The sequence below is a fragment of the Anomaloglossus baeobatrachus genome, chromosome 7 (assembly GCF_048569485.1).
Source record: "Anomaloglossus baeobatrachus isolate aAnoBae1 chromosome 7, aAnoBae1.hap1, whole genome shotgun sequence".
In the NCBI taxonomy this organism is placed as follows: domain Eukaryota; kingdom Metazoa; phylum Chordata; class Amphibia; order Anura; family Aromobatidae; genus Anomaloglossus; species Anomaloglossus baeobatrachus.
This window is the reverse complement of record NC_134359.1, coordinates 252,221,120-252,234,567: the sequence shown is the minus strand read 5'-3', so window position 1 is coordinate 252,234,567 and position 13,448 is coordinate 252,221,120.

Here is a 13,448-nt window from a genome sequence, read left to right as displayed (position 1 = left end):
GTCCCGACATTACAACTCTGTGTTCTGTTTGGTGTCACCTAATTATTGGTTCGTTAAACCCACTGGAGCATTTTTTTTTAACATTTTTTACCCCTTTAAAACAAAAAAATACTCAGGAAATTGCAATTTTGAGAAGCTCAAACTCATTAAAATTTATATTATAAATAATATCTCTGATCACTTATTTTCCATCAAAGCTATTCTTTGAGAGTGTGACAAGATTGTGATGAGAGGTCAATGCATTGAATTAAGCTCTTATCTTAAAAAAAGACACCACCCATAGGTTGAAAGAGTTTCGATCTAGGCAGAGGCTCTTTGATTTTTTTCTCACCCCACAAGACACACCCTTAGGCTACATTCATGCATCCATGTGACACACCTTAGTGGTGTCTTTTTCTCAGACAGCAAACAAATATATAGTGTTTAAATGATCCGTAGACACATCAGTTTTAAAAATAGGTCCATGCCTCTGGCCCTGACACTCAAGTATCACCCATTTTCATCAGTTTTGATTTGCAGATTAGACTCAAACTCAAAGTCCATCTGAACACACAGTAATGAACATATATATAAGGCAGTAATATATACTGACTTAATAAAAAGCTTACCAAGATAAGGGTGTTTTGCGTGTCCCATTCGCCCGAACGCATGTTTCGCCATTCTTTATCAGGGGACATCACGCTATAGTAATATAGAGTTCAAGCACTGTTATTAACTGAACACCTTGTTTAATATATTGTCATTCACTGTTTTATACTTTATTATTAATAAACATTCACATATTTAGGCATAATAAAATCGTTTTGGTTGCTTTCCTTGGCATAATCGACTCTTGTTGAAATATACTTATTGAATTTAATTGCCCTAGTTACATTTCATCGCCATCTGATGTGAACTACTAGTATGCTAATTAAACAACATGTACAGTAGAAGTCAGAGCCCAAATTAGGCTTTGTTCCCATGTCTGTAATCATTCAACTTTTTGATTCATTTGGAAAATGTAAAAACAGATCTGTTAATGGATTGCACCAACGGATCACTTTTATAACTGATCCATTAACAGATCCATTATAATTAAAGTCAATAGTTTCATTAACGGATCTGTTATTGTCTTATAACGCTAACTAGCTAGATAGATTGATAGATAGATTAAAAGATAGATACATGAAGAGTTAGATAAAAGATAGAAAGCTAGATCGATAGATGAATAGAAAAAAAGTGACGTGGGTTCCCCCAAATTTTCATAACCAGCATAGGTACAGAAGCAGCTGCGGGCTGCAACCCTCGGCTGTCAGCTGTACCTTGGCTGGGTATCCAAAACAGAGGGGATCCCACGCTTATTTTTTTAGTTATTTAAATAAATAATCTAAAAAAAATGGTGTGGGGCCCCCCTTATTTTTGCAAAATCAGACAAAGTACAACAGACAACTGGGAGCTGATAGTATTAGCGTGGCAAGGGTCATGATCATTTGGCCCTTCCCAGCCTCACAATTGCCTAACAATCCATCGCCATTAAAGTCAATGGTGAGCCAATGGATCCATTTTTGCATTTCCTAAACGGATAATAAAAAAACAGAAATTATTACAGGACATGGGAACATAGAGAGTTACTAGTAGAAAGATTGCCTCATTCTACTAAACAGTGTTACTAGGAGAGAAAAAATAACACCATAAATGAATATGAGAAACATTGTTGTATCCTTCGTGTGTGAAATATAGTTTTTAAGGTTAGTAAAACTATATATAATGTATAGAGGAAAAACAATAAACCGAATGGAACTATATCAATCATCACCTATGCTTTCAGCATGGAACTGTATATGTTTCATGTTAAAGATCACTAATAATCGGTTTATTGTTTTTTTCCTCTATACATTATATATAGTCTCACTAACCTTAAAAACACTATTTCACACACAAAGGATACAACAATTTTTCTCATATTCATTTATTGTCCTTTATTTTACACAATATTTCAGACATTCAGTAAATAAAGCACAAGTCCCACATTATGTAAAATAGCTTCTTCCCCCTCACACAGAATACACAGAATATACCACCAATTTTTCTTTTTGCCTGGATCTCTGGGCAGTGACTATAGGGAGGAAGACTTAAGGGGGCTTTACACGCAGCGACATTGCTAGCGATGTTGCTGGTGAAAGCACCCGCCCCCGTCGGTTGTGCGTCACGGGCAAATCGCTGCCCCTGGTGTACAACATCGCTCAGACCTGTGACACGTACTTACCTGCCTAGCGACATTGCTGTGGCCGGCAAACCGCCTTCTTTCTAAGGGGGCGGTTCGTGCGGCGTCACAGTGACGTCACAAGGCAGCCGTCCAATAGAAGCGCAGGGGCAGAGAGCAGTCGAAAGAAAGTGACGCCCACCTTGTTGCCGGAGGAGGCAGGTGAGGTGTTGTTCCTCGTTCCTGGGGTGTCACATGTAGCGACGTGTGGTGCCTCAGGAACGATGAACAACCTGCGTCCTGCAACAGCAACTATATTTGGGATTAGAACGACGTGTCAACGATCAACGATTAGGTGAGTAATTTTGATCGTTAGCGGTCGTTCATACGTTTCACACGCAATGACGTTGCTAACGAGGCCGGATGTGCATCACGAATTCCCTGACCCCAACGACATTTCGTTACCGATGTCGTTGCATGTAAAGCCCCCTTTAGTCTTCAATGGGTTCCTTTTTTCAACACTCAGAACCTCTGAGTTCGAGAGCCTCTTTTCACCTCCCTCCCCCTCCCCTCTTCATTTTTTGTTTCTTTTTTCTGTGCCTTATAAAAATTATTTTTAACCCTTTCAACCTTCACACACTTTGGTGTTTAAAAAGGAAAATAATTACACAGATTGTTTTTATGTTTCATATGTACCGCCCCGCTCTCAGCAGCCGAGCTGCTCGAATCCGGCCCGTCTGTGGGTGGCTCGAGGGTCTCCGGACCCGGAGGCCTCACGGTCACTTCAAATGAAAAGGGGTAGTGATGGGATGGTGGATGTGGGACGTAAATGTACGGGCTGAGCCGTACGGAGTTCATGACGCCTCCCACGGTGTGTTGTGATATTGGACACCACCGCTGCAGTTACGGGGCACCCGGGGGGAGATGTTGTGCAGCAAGTTGTTAACCCCTCCGTGGGCAGGGATGGTGGCCCCGGGACCCGTTGGGGGTGTTTGGCGATGCAGGAAGATGGGCGACCGGAGGGTGCTGGTGTACTCACTATTAGAAAACACGAGTCTCTGGTAAACCAAGGTGATGGTGGTCAGTGCCCGCAGCCAGCTGTGTTCTGGTTCCCCCACCCGGCTGGTGGTCTCTATCTTTATCCTGCACCTGTTTAGAATGGTGGACTGCCTGCGCTTGCAACTTCAGGAGTCCGCTCCCAGCTTGTGGTCGCCTAAGGAGCCCTTTGCCCACAGACGCTGTCCCGTGGGATCTCTGAGCCATGGCGGTGGCCTTTTATCCCCCTCGGTGGGCTGTTGCCTTCAGCCGGGACTTTTGGTGGGACAGGACCACTAGTCCTGGTCGCAATCAGTTAATTAACTAAGTCCAGTCGCTTCTGGGCCTAGCTTCAGGGTCTGTGTACCCCCCTGTGTGCTCCGGTTTCCGAGTCGGTTCCCCGGGTCGGTACTGGCGGGCCACTACCCTGTCCCGGTCCACCTCGGTTCCACTGAGCCGTCTTCACGGCTCCTGCAGATGGAGACCGCCGTCTGCCTCCTAGCCAAAGGCACCAGGGCTCCTACCCTGGTACCTGTCAGTTTGTTTCAGGCCTGAGACACAGGCCTGACCTCCACACTCCTTGAACTCTGAATCTGCACTGACTTTTCCCCACCCCGGGCTGTCTAAAACTCCTAGGTGGGCGTCTTCCAACCGCCTGGTTCCGCCCCCTGGTGTGTCTATCAAGCCCATTGGGGGTGACTAGGGTTTTAAGGTTGGCTGTGTGTTACCTGTGAGAGAAGGGTGTAATGCAGGGCCCTATCTCTGACTACCTGGCCCGGCCAGGGCGTCACATATACATGCAATTGACCATCGATGTAAAAGTTGATCATCCCGCCATGATTTGAATTGTGGCGGGCGGTCTGCTGACGTGACATTGTACATGGATATGTAGGAGCTCTGTTACCCCCGATGTGATACGATTCCTTTTTTGAATGTCCTGATGAAGGAGATGTATATTTCTCTGAAACGCTTAGACCTGCATAAACGATAAAGGGATTACATCAATAATTGGATCCTGTGGTGTAGCGCGGCATTTAACCCGATTTCTTCTTCTTTGGATACTTATGTGTACATCTCGGGGCTGCGACTGATCACCACCATTACAAGTCCATCAAGGGGTTGTGACTTTCACAACCCTGAAAGGTGAGTGTACCCCTTTGGAAATGATCAATCTCCCTAGCAGGTAAGACCCTATATGCGCTTCTTTGTTCCACAGTTTTTTCACCTGGAAGAAATAGTAAGTTTTCCTTCAGGATTCAAGTCGCTTGTTCACAAGAACGGATTAAAAATCCAGATTGTTCTTGTCCTGAAAATCTCAGGACTTCAAGATACCTACCTATTCCCAGGTAGGGAAGTAGCGGCAGGAGGAACACACTACACCATGCAACACAGAAACCAATATATAACCACACATTCCACATATTTTGTTTTACTATAATCAGGATAGCATCTGCAAAGCATAGAGACCACTTATATCCTTAACCAAGAATACATATGATGCTAATATACCTCAAAAAGTACATTTTATTAGAAAAAATTGAAGCATAAAATTACATATATAGACGAAAAGGCACAACAGGGTAAGACATGCAACTGCGACTCCCATACATTGGGGAAACGGTGGGTATAGGACCAGCAAAACATCCCTCATAAAAGTGACAAATAAATAGGGATCAATTGGTCTGCATACAAATTGTGCTGCACTGCACACTCCTATATAAAAAGAACCACTGCTTAGTATAAACATATAGGATATCAAACAGGAGGGCTACAGATCATGCCTAATTTCATTTATTCATTGTCCAAATGGAGTAGATTAATTATAGCAGATAAATGCAGCATTTTGATCATAAAGTCTCTCTGCCAACATGCTGCTCGCAAAAATATATCCTCCTATACAGAGAGAATTCAATTATATGGACATTGTGCTACTGTCTACCACAACTATGGATCATAACGGAAGGTATATGGGGGTATGGTTAAGATACACATCCTAAATAATTACTGGCAATAGAGTACCTTCGTTTTAATAATATTTATGCCAACACAAAAGATGTGTATCTCCCCCAAATATTCCATCAGTCAGACACTACTGCTTGATGGACACTACATATCCCCACCATTAATAAAGGCAGAGAGATGTGCATTCCTCAGCCACTGGTCCATATGCTACGCAGACAGAGCCCAATATCCACCATTACATATAGCAGTGTAGATCAAAAAATACAATTACACCGTAGCAACGGTACATAGTCAAAATTGGTAATACAGACCTGAAGAGTAGTTGCGGTTCCCACCCACCACGCCTCAACGCGTTTCACCACCTGGGCTTCCTCAGGAGGCGGATACTCACCTTGCCAGGCCGCTGCTCCTTATATATGCCCCTGAATGTATCCACGTGGTCCGCAATCAGGGGTCTCGCTCCATGTTTACGTCGGCGCGGGCATATTTCCGGTCGGAGGAGGTATCAGATAGTGACCTCACACCAGTTCCGGCCAGGGGCGGGACGCACGCAGGCCCCGCATCCATGGCAACGCGATGCCAAAGATGCAGAGCATGCGCACAGCCTGCATCCAATGTCCGTACTATGGAGCGAAGTGTCCCCCGACCTGAATCCAGCCACGCACAGCATGGATAGTACAACGGTACTGGACCTCCTGCAATTGCCGACCACGTGAACATCAAAATCAGGATCGGGGCCACTCAATCACCAATATATATTTTTTATATTCTTATATGGTCATCTCTGACCGCCGTGATACACACTGTTTTATTAACTATTAATGGGAACTGCAACTATCGCACGATAAACTAATGCAATGGAGGGAGAAAGAGGGGACAGACCAACCATAATAATGTAGAAATCCGCATAGATAAAGCATCTCATAGTATCCGTTTGACAGACAATTATCCGTCTGTGTTCCCATGGGCATAGTATGAAACATAACGGGGATGGTATGTAAGCCGCTCATATCTGCCAGCCATTTCATTCCCCAAAGTGCCCCCTATATGGGTTCGGATGGCAAGCTTAAACATGAACAGCAGACATCCACCCCCCCATATTTTTATTTACATTTATATTGCTAAGGTAGCCTGCATCGCAACCTAACACAATCCAACTTTACAAATATCCCACAGTCTAAACCTGTTACATAGTACATAGGAGTGGAAACAACAAGGATATATGTATATATAGTCCGTTACTAGGCAACATTTACTTTCATTGTAATAAGTGTAGAGTCCATGTATAAACCCATAGGACCTAGTTCAGCAATCCTCTGTCAAAAGTTGCTTCAGGGACTCAAGTCATGCATATGAATGCCATAGATAGTCCAACATATGATGTCCCATATGCGCATAATGTAATCTATCCCTGCGGCTTCACTCCAAATGTGGACATATCCAGACGTAGATAGGTCAGTCCCCTTGATGCAGAAACCCCACATAGGGTGTCGCCAGCCATTACCGAATAACATAAGTGGTGGATAGAAATGACCTTGAAAAAACAAAACAAAATACAAGATTAACAACCTCGGCAAGGTGCATCTTTCCTTATACTAAATTAGCATAGGTACCGCAAACATTGACATAGACAATCTAAAATTAAATAGAAAAGAATGATAAAAAGACATCAACCAGTATAGGTTACTATGCTCACAGAAAGGCATTGAACCCAAAATTTTCATTAAGGCCGTCTGGAGTTACTGTTCGCAACCGGTAGATCCACCGGCTTTTCAGACGTGCCAAGCTTCTCCCAATATCTCCACCCCTCACATCAGTTTTAATATGGTCAATAGCCTTGACAGTCAGTTGGCGGGAGTCAGAGTTGTGGAACTCCTTAAAATGCCTTGGGATTGTTTTAAGTTTCTCGCCGCGCCTTAATCATTGGATATTGTGAGATATTATTTTTCAATATCGGGTCTGTAGTTAGAATCCCCCAGTGTTTTTTAACTATCTCCACAATATCATACCATCGATTATTGTATGTCGTAATTTGGCGAACCGCATTTTGCTTTTGTTTCTTGGGTTCTGCATAGTTGGCATACAACAATGAATCCCTCGTACATTTTCTAGCTCGATCATAGCCTTTTTTGATTGTTCTTCTACTGTATCCTCGGTGCAGGAACCTTTGTGCCAGGTCTTCTGCCTGCACCGAGAATGCCTCTTCGGTCGAACAAATCCTCTGGGCTCTCAAAAATTGAGCGGTGGGAATGCTCTTGATCGTTGCCGGAAAATGTGACGACTGGGCGTGTAGGAATGAGTTGGTCGCCGTAAGTTTTCTAAAGATCTCTGTTGTAAGCCTACCGTCATCGGTTGTTTGAATTTTCAAATCCAAAAAATCGTTCTCCCGCCCAGATCAATACGTGAGGAAGATATTGGTAGAGTTGCGGTTCAGCCTCTCGATGAACTCGGCCAATTCCTTAAGGGTGCCATCCCATAGGAACCAGATGTCATCAATATAACGCATCCAATTGTTGACTTTATGGATGCTGACATCTGGTTCCGTAAGGAATAGCTCTCTTTCCCAGGCCCCCAAGAATAGATTGGCATAAGCCGGGGCTCAAGCCGCCCCCATGGCTGTGCCCTGCTTCTGGATATACGTAGCTCCTTTAAATGTAAACACATTATGAGTCAATAGAAGTTCGACCAATCTGTCGTCCAGGCCACTCGTGCTCAAAAAGTATGTTACAGCCTTGAGACCGTCATGGTGACCTATGCACGTGTACAGACTTTGCACGTCCACAGTCACCATGACAGCCTCAGGTTCAAGTATGATGTTATCCAATCTTTAATGCCTCTGAGGTGTCCCTAATGTACGAAGGGAGGGAGGCAGCCAGAGGCTTCAGATAGTAGTCCAGCATCTGGCATACCCCCTCACATAGCCCATCTAGCCCTGGTACGATCGGGCGTCCAAGTGGACAGCAATTGTTCTTATGAAGCTTAGGTATTAAATACAGGGTTGGCATCCTTGGATGTTTAACAATTAAACAATCAAATAGTTTTTTAGGAATAATGCCTTCCCTCAAAGCATTTTCCAAGATTTTGACCAGTTCACTTTGGAACTCCGGTAATGGATCCATGTACAGTCTCTTGTAACATGCTTTGTTGTTAAGCTGTCTACTAGCTTCTTTTTCGTACATATTGTTCGGCCAGATGACAACAAGGTTACCACCTTTGTCCGCCGGCTTGAACTGTACGTCTGTCCATCCTTTCAGTTCTTCCAAAGCCTGCCGCTCCAATATACTCAGGTTTGAAAATCTATTAGGCTTATGATTAAGATGTTCAATATCCCGTGATACCATTTTTACAAAGACATCGACTGCGGGGCATTGGCTAAGGGGCGGGAATCTTTTAGATTTGGGGTAGAGGTGAGTGGGAAACTTACTTATAGTAGCACCATCCGCTTCCTCCGCTAATGCTTCAAGCGCCTCTAGTGCTTCCTCTTCCCTCTCCACCTCTGTTCCCCCCCTGCAGTAGATTGATTAAACATTCGCTTGAACAACAGCTTGCGGGCAAATAAATGCACATCTTTGATGGCTGTGAACATATCCAGCTGCATGGTAGGGGCAAAGGATAGGCCCCTACCAAGCAGCTGGATTTGAACGTCGGATAATTCATGGTCCGAAAGATTTATTACCTTATATTGATCCAGGCGTTCATTCACAGTCTGAAGGGTCTGACCCCCATGTTTCCTTGCACCACCAGATCTTGTATTGATCGTGCTGATAGATGGTGACTCTTCCTCAGATTGGTCTGCTTCACTCATTGTGGCAACTGACGATATGGAGCCTGTTTTATCTCTCTTTCTATTATTGGGGCCTGGCATAAACTGCCACTTGAAAATTCTTTTATTTGCGTAATCAGAGACGTCTCTTTGGTATTTTTTTGCTTTTGTGGTTCTGATTTCTTTTTCCCATTTTTGGGTATCCTTTTCCCCTTCTTCCAGGAATTTACTAAGCACCTCTTCAGGAAGCTCAGTACGCAGATTAGTCTCTAAATTCGTTATCTCATTATCTAGAGCTGAGAGTGATGTTCTATTTTTATCTATAATAATCTCTAAGAATGTCCTAGTACAACTCTCTGCCGCTTCTTCCCATCTTTTAACAAAATTTTGATCTTCAAGTGGGAATGATGGATATATTTGAATCCTCAATCCTCTTGGGGTGATATTGTTTACTAAATAATTCTCAAGTGACGTATTAGTCCACCATATTTTAATTTTCTTGTGAACACAATCCCTATACTAGTTACAAGTTTCCTAATTAGTAGGAGATGTCTGATTTAAAAGCACAGAGGAGTCGCACTTAAACAAATCTGCCGCCCTGCTGCGCCATGCCATTTCTTTAGTTTTAAAATCCATGATATACAATTGTGGGATGATTCCTGTAAAAATACAGGTAAATATCAACTCATATAACCACACATTTCACATATTTTGTTTTACTATAATCAGGATAGCATCTGCAAAGCATAGAGACCACTTATATCCTTAACCAAGAATACATATGATGCTAATATACCTCAAAAAAGTACATTTTATTAGAAAAAATTGAAGCATAAAATTACATATATAGACGAAAAGGCACAACAGGGTAAGACATGCAACTGCGACTCCCATACATTGGGTAAACGGTGGGTATTGGTCCAGCAAAAAATCTCTCATAAAAGTGACAAGTAAATAGGGATCAATTGGTCTGCACTCAAATTGTGCTGCACTGCACACTCCTATATAAATGGAACCACTGCTTAGTATAAACATATAGGATATCAAACAGGAGGGCTACAGATCATGCCTAATTTCATTTATTCATTGTCCAAATGGAGTAGATTAATTATAGCAGATAAATGCAGCATTTTGATCATAAAGTCTCTCTGCCAACATGCTGCTCGCAAAAATATATCCTCCTATACAGAGAGAATTCAATTATATGGACATTGTGCTACTGTCTACCACAACTATGGATCATAACGGAAGGTATATGGGGGTATGGTTTAGATACACATCCTAAATAATTACTGGCAATAGAGTACCTTCGTTTTAATAAAATTTATGCCAACACAAAAGATGTGTATCTCCCCCAAATATTCCATCAGTCAGACACTACTGCTTGATGGACACTACATATCCCCACCATTAATAAAGGCAGAGAGATGTGCATTCCTCAGCCACTGGTCCATATGCTACGCAGACAGAGCCCAATATCCACTATTACATATAGCAGTGTAGATCACAAAATACAATTACACCGTAGCAACGGTACATAGTCAAAATTGGTAATACAGGCCTGAAGAGTAGTTGCGGTTCCCACCCACCACGCCTCAACGCGTTTCACCACCTGGGCTTCCTCAGGAGGCGGATACTCACCTTGCCAGGCCGCTGCTCCTTATATATGCCCCTGAATGTATCCATGTGGTCCACAATCAGGGGTCTCGCTACATGTTTACGTCGGCGCGGGCATATTTCCGGTCGGAGGAGGTATCAGAAAGTGACCTCACACCAGTTCCGGCCAGGGGCGGGACGCACGCAGGCCCCGCATCCATGGCAAAGCGATGCCAAAGATGCAGAGCATGCGCACAGCCCGCATCCAACGGCCGTACTATGGAGCGAAGTGTCCCCCGACCTGAATCCAGCCGCGCACAGCATGGATAGTACAACGGTACCGGACCTCCTGCAATTGCCGACCACGTGAACATCAAAATCAGGGAACAGTAACTCCAGACGGCCTTAATGAAAATTTTGGGTTCAATGCCTTTCTGTGAGCATAGTAACCTATACTGGTTGATGTCTTTTTATCATTCTATTCTATTTAATTTTATATTATCTATGTCAATGTTTGGGGTACCTATGCTAATTTAGTATAAGGAAAGATGCACCTTGCCGAGGTTGTTAATCTTGTATTTTGTTTTGTTTTTTCGAGGTCATTTCTATCCACCACTTATGTTATTCGGTAATGGCTGGCGACACCGCATGTGGGGTTTCTGTATCAAGGGGACTGACCTATCTACGTCTGGATATGTCCACATTTGGAGTGAAGTCGCAGGGATGGATTACATTATGCGCATATGGGACATCATATGTTGGACTATCTGTTACGAACCGGCGAAACAGTAGCGAAACATGCAGCAAAACCGCAAAAAATCCGCAGCAAAATCCGGTAAGTACGCACATAGCCTTAGGGTTCAACATGGTCCACAAGGGCAAGTGTGGACACAGGTGCTGGGGATAGTTTCATCTCCTCCTCTTTTTCCCGGCGGCATGCCATCCTGCTGGTGCAATTGCCAAGGCCAGTGAGAGTCCGTGTGGTGGATGGGTCCTTGTTGCCCAAGGTAATTCACCAGCGGACAGTGCCCATTACCCTTGCCATGTCATCTGGGCATAGGGAGACCATTTCATTTCTGGTTCTCCCAAAGGGTGCAGATGATATTCTGCTGGGTATTCCTTGGTTGAAGCGGCATTCCCCACATATCGATTGGTCGTCTGGGGTGATTATGTGGTGGAGCGAGTCTTGCAGCTCCCACTGCATGTCTCCATCTTCTGCCCGTCGCTCAGTGGTATCTGTGGCGACTATAGACCATTCGAGTGGGAGGGCCGCTAGAGGGGGGGAGTACTGTTACGAACCGGCACCGCCATAGCCGCAAGCAGCCTGCTGCGGTTCCTGTTGCGCCCAGGCGCCGGCTGCCGTTCTTGGCCGTGCCTCGGGTCGTCCAGTTGGCTGCTCCTTCCACCACGTCTAAGTGTGGAGAGGCGGCTAGTGCGCATGCGTACGCCGATTTACCCCAGCCAGAGTCTAAGCCCGATGTTTTGTCTAGTGAGCATGCCCAGCCTGATTGTGTTATTTCTGAGACTAAGTCCTCAGTTCAGGCTACTGAGCATGCTCCCACAATTAACCATAACAGCCTCTTTGCACAGGTACTTGGACTTCGTGCTGTGTCTAAGTTCTGGGATGTGCCTACTGAGCATGCTCAAACTGATAGTCTGCTTTCTGAGCCTGTTGCTCAGGCTACTGAGCATGCTCAGGCACTTGGTGCATCAGAAGCTAGGTCCGGTAAGGACCTCACTGAGCATGTCCGTGAGGTGGCAGGCCCTGATAGGGCAGAGGGTGTCAGGTGTCCTGATGACATGGCAACTCCGGACTGGCTCGCAGAGGCCCGCCCCTATGATCTGGCACCTCACCATTGGTCATCAGACGATGACTGGTGAAGTGTTTGGGGCGTGGCTGCCATGAGGTCATCAATGACATGGCGGTTCCGGATAGGTCGCATGTGACGTCTTTGATGACATGGCACTCTGCTATTGGACCTTGGTGGTTCCACCCTGGGTTTGGGGCGGATCCAGGTTATAAAAGGGGCTGGAGACAACATGGAGGTGCGCAGTCTTCATTTAGAGTTCTTGGTGACATAAGCCTTGTTGGAAGCGGTAGGTAGGGCTAGGTGAACGGTGCCTGTCACGCCAAGATTCGTGGCTCAGCACATCAGGGTCAGGCGCCGTGCTTCCTTGCTGCCATTCCAGTTGTGCTATTGCAGTCCAGTGGTGTTAACTGGACTGCGGCTGCTGCGTTATTTGTCCGGTTGTGCCCTCTACGCACACGGACAGCATACCTGCTGCGTCACCTGTCCGAGAGTGCCCTCTACGCACATGGACAGCGTACCTACTGTGTCACCTGTCCGGTTGTGTCCTCTACGTGCACGGACAGCGCACCCTAGAACCCCTGTGAAGTTAACAGGGTGTTCCTGGATTGGGTGTGTGAACCCTATTATCCTCCTCAGCTTCCCAGTCAAATGCTACTGATGTGACTACCTGGTCTGACGTGTCCTTTACACACGTGGCCAGTCGAGTGGTGACCAGAAACACTAATCGGAGGACCGCTCAGCCTGATGTGTCTTACACACGTGGCCGACAGGGCGCTGTCACAGCGGTCTTCTCGGTCAACGCTAACTGGTTACCATCCGGCCTGACGTGTTCCTACACACGTGGTCGGAGTAGCGTCCGCTCCACCGAAACGCTAACTGGGTTGTCGTCCGGTCTGACGTGTCCCTACACACGTGACCGGTTCCTTGCATTATCTCAGAGCCATCCAGCTCTATAGTCTCCGCCTAACCCACAGGGTGCTAGCAGCTCCATTACCATCTGGAGAACGGTGGGCCCCGACTGGCGATTGGGATATATAGCCCTGGTCCTAATCTGCTGGTCCCCCCGTAACACTATCTATGGCATTCATATGCATGACTT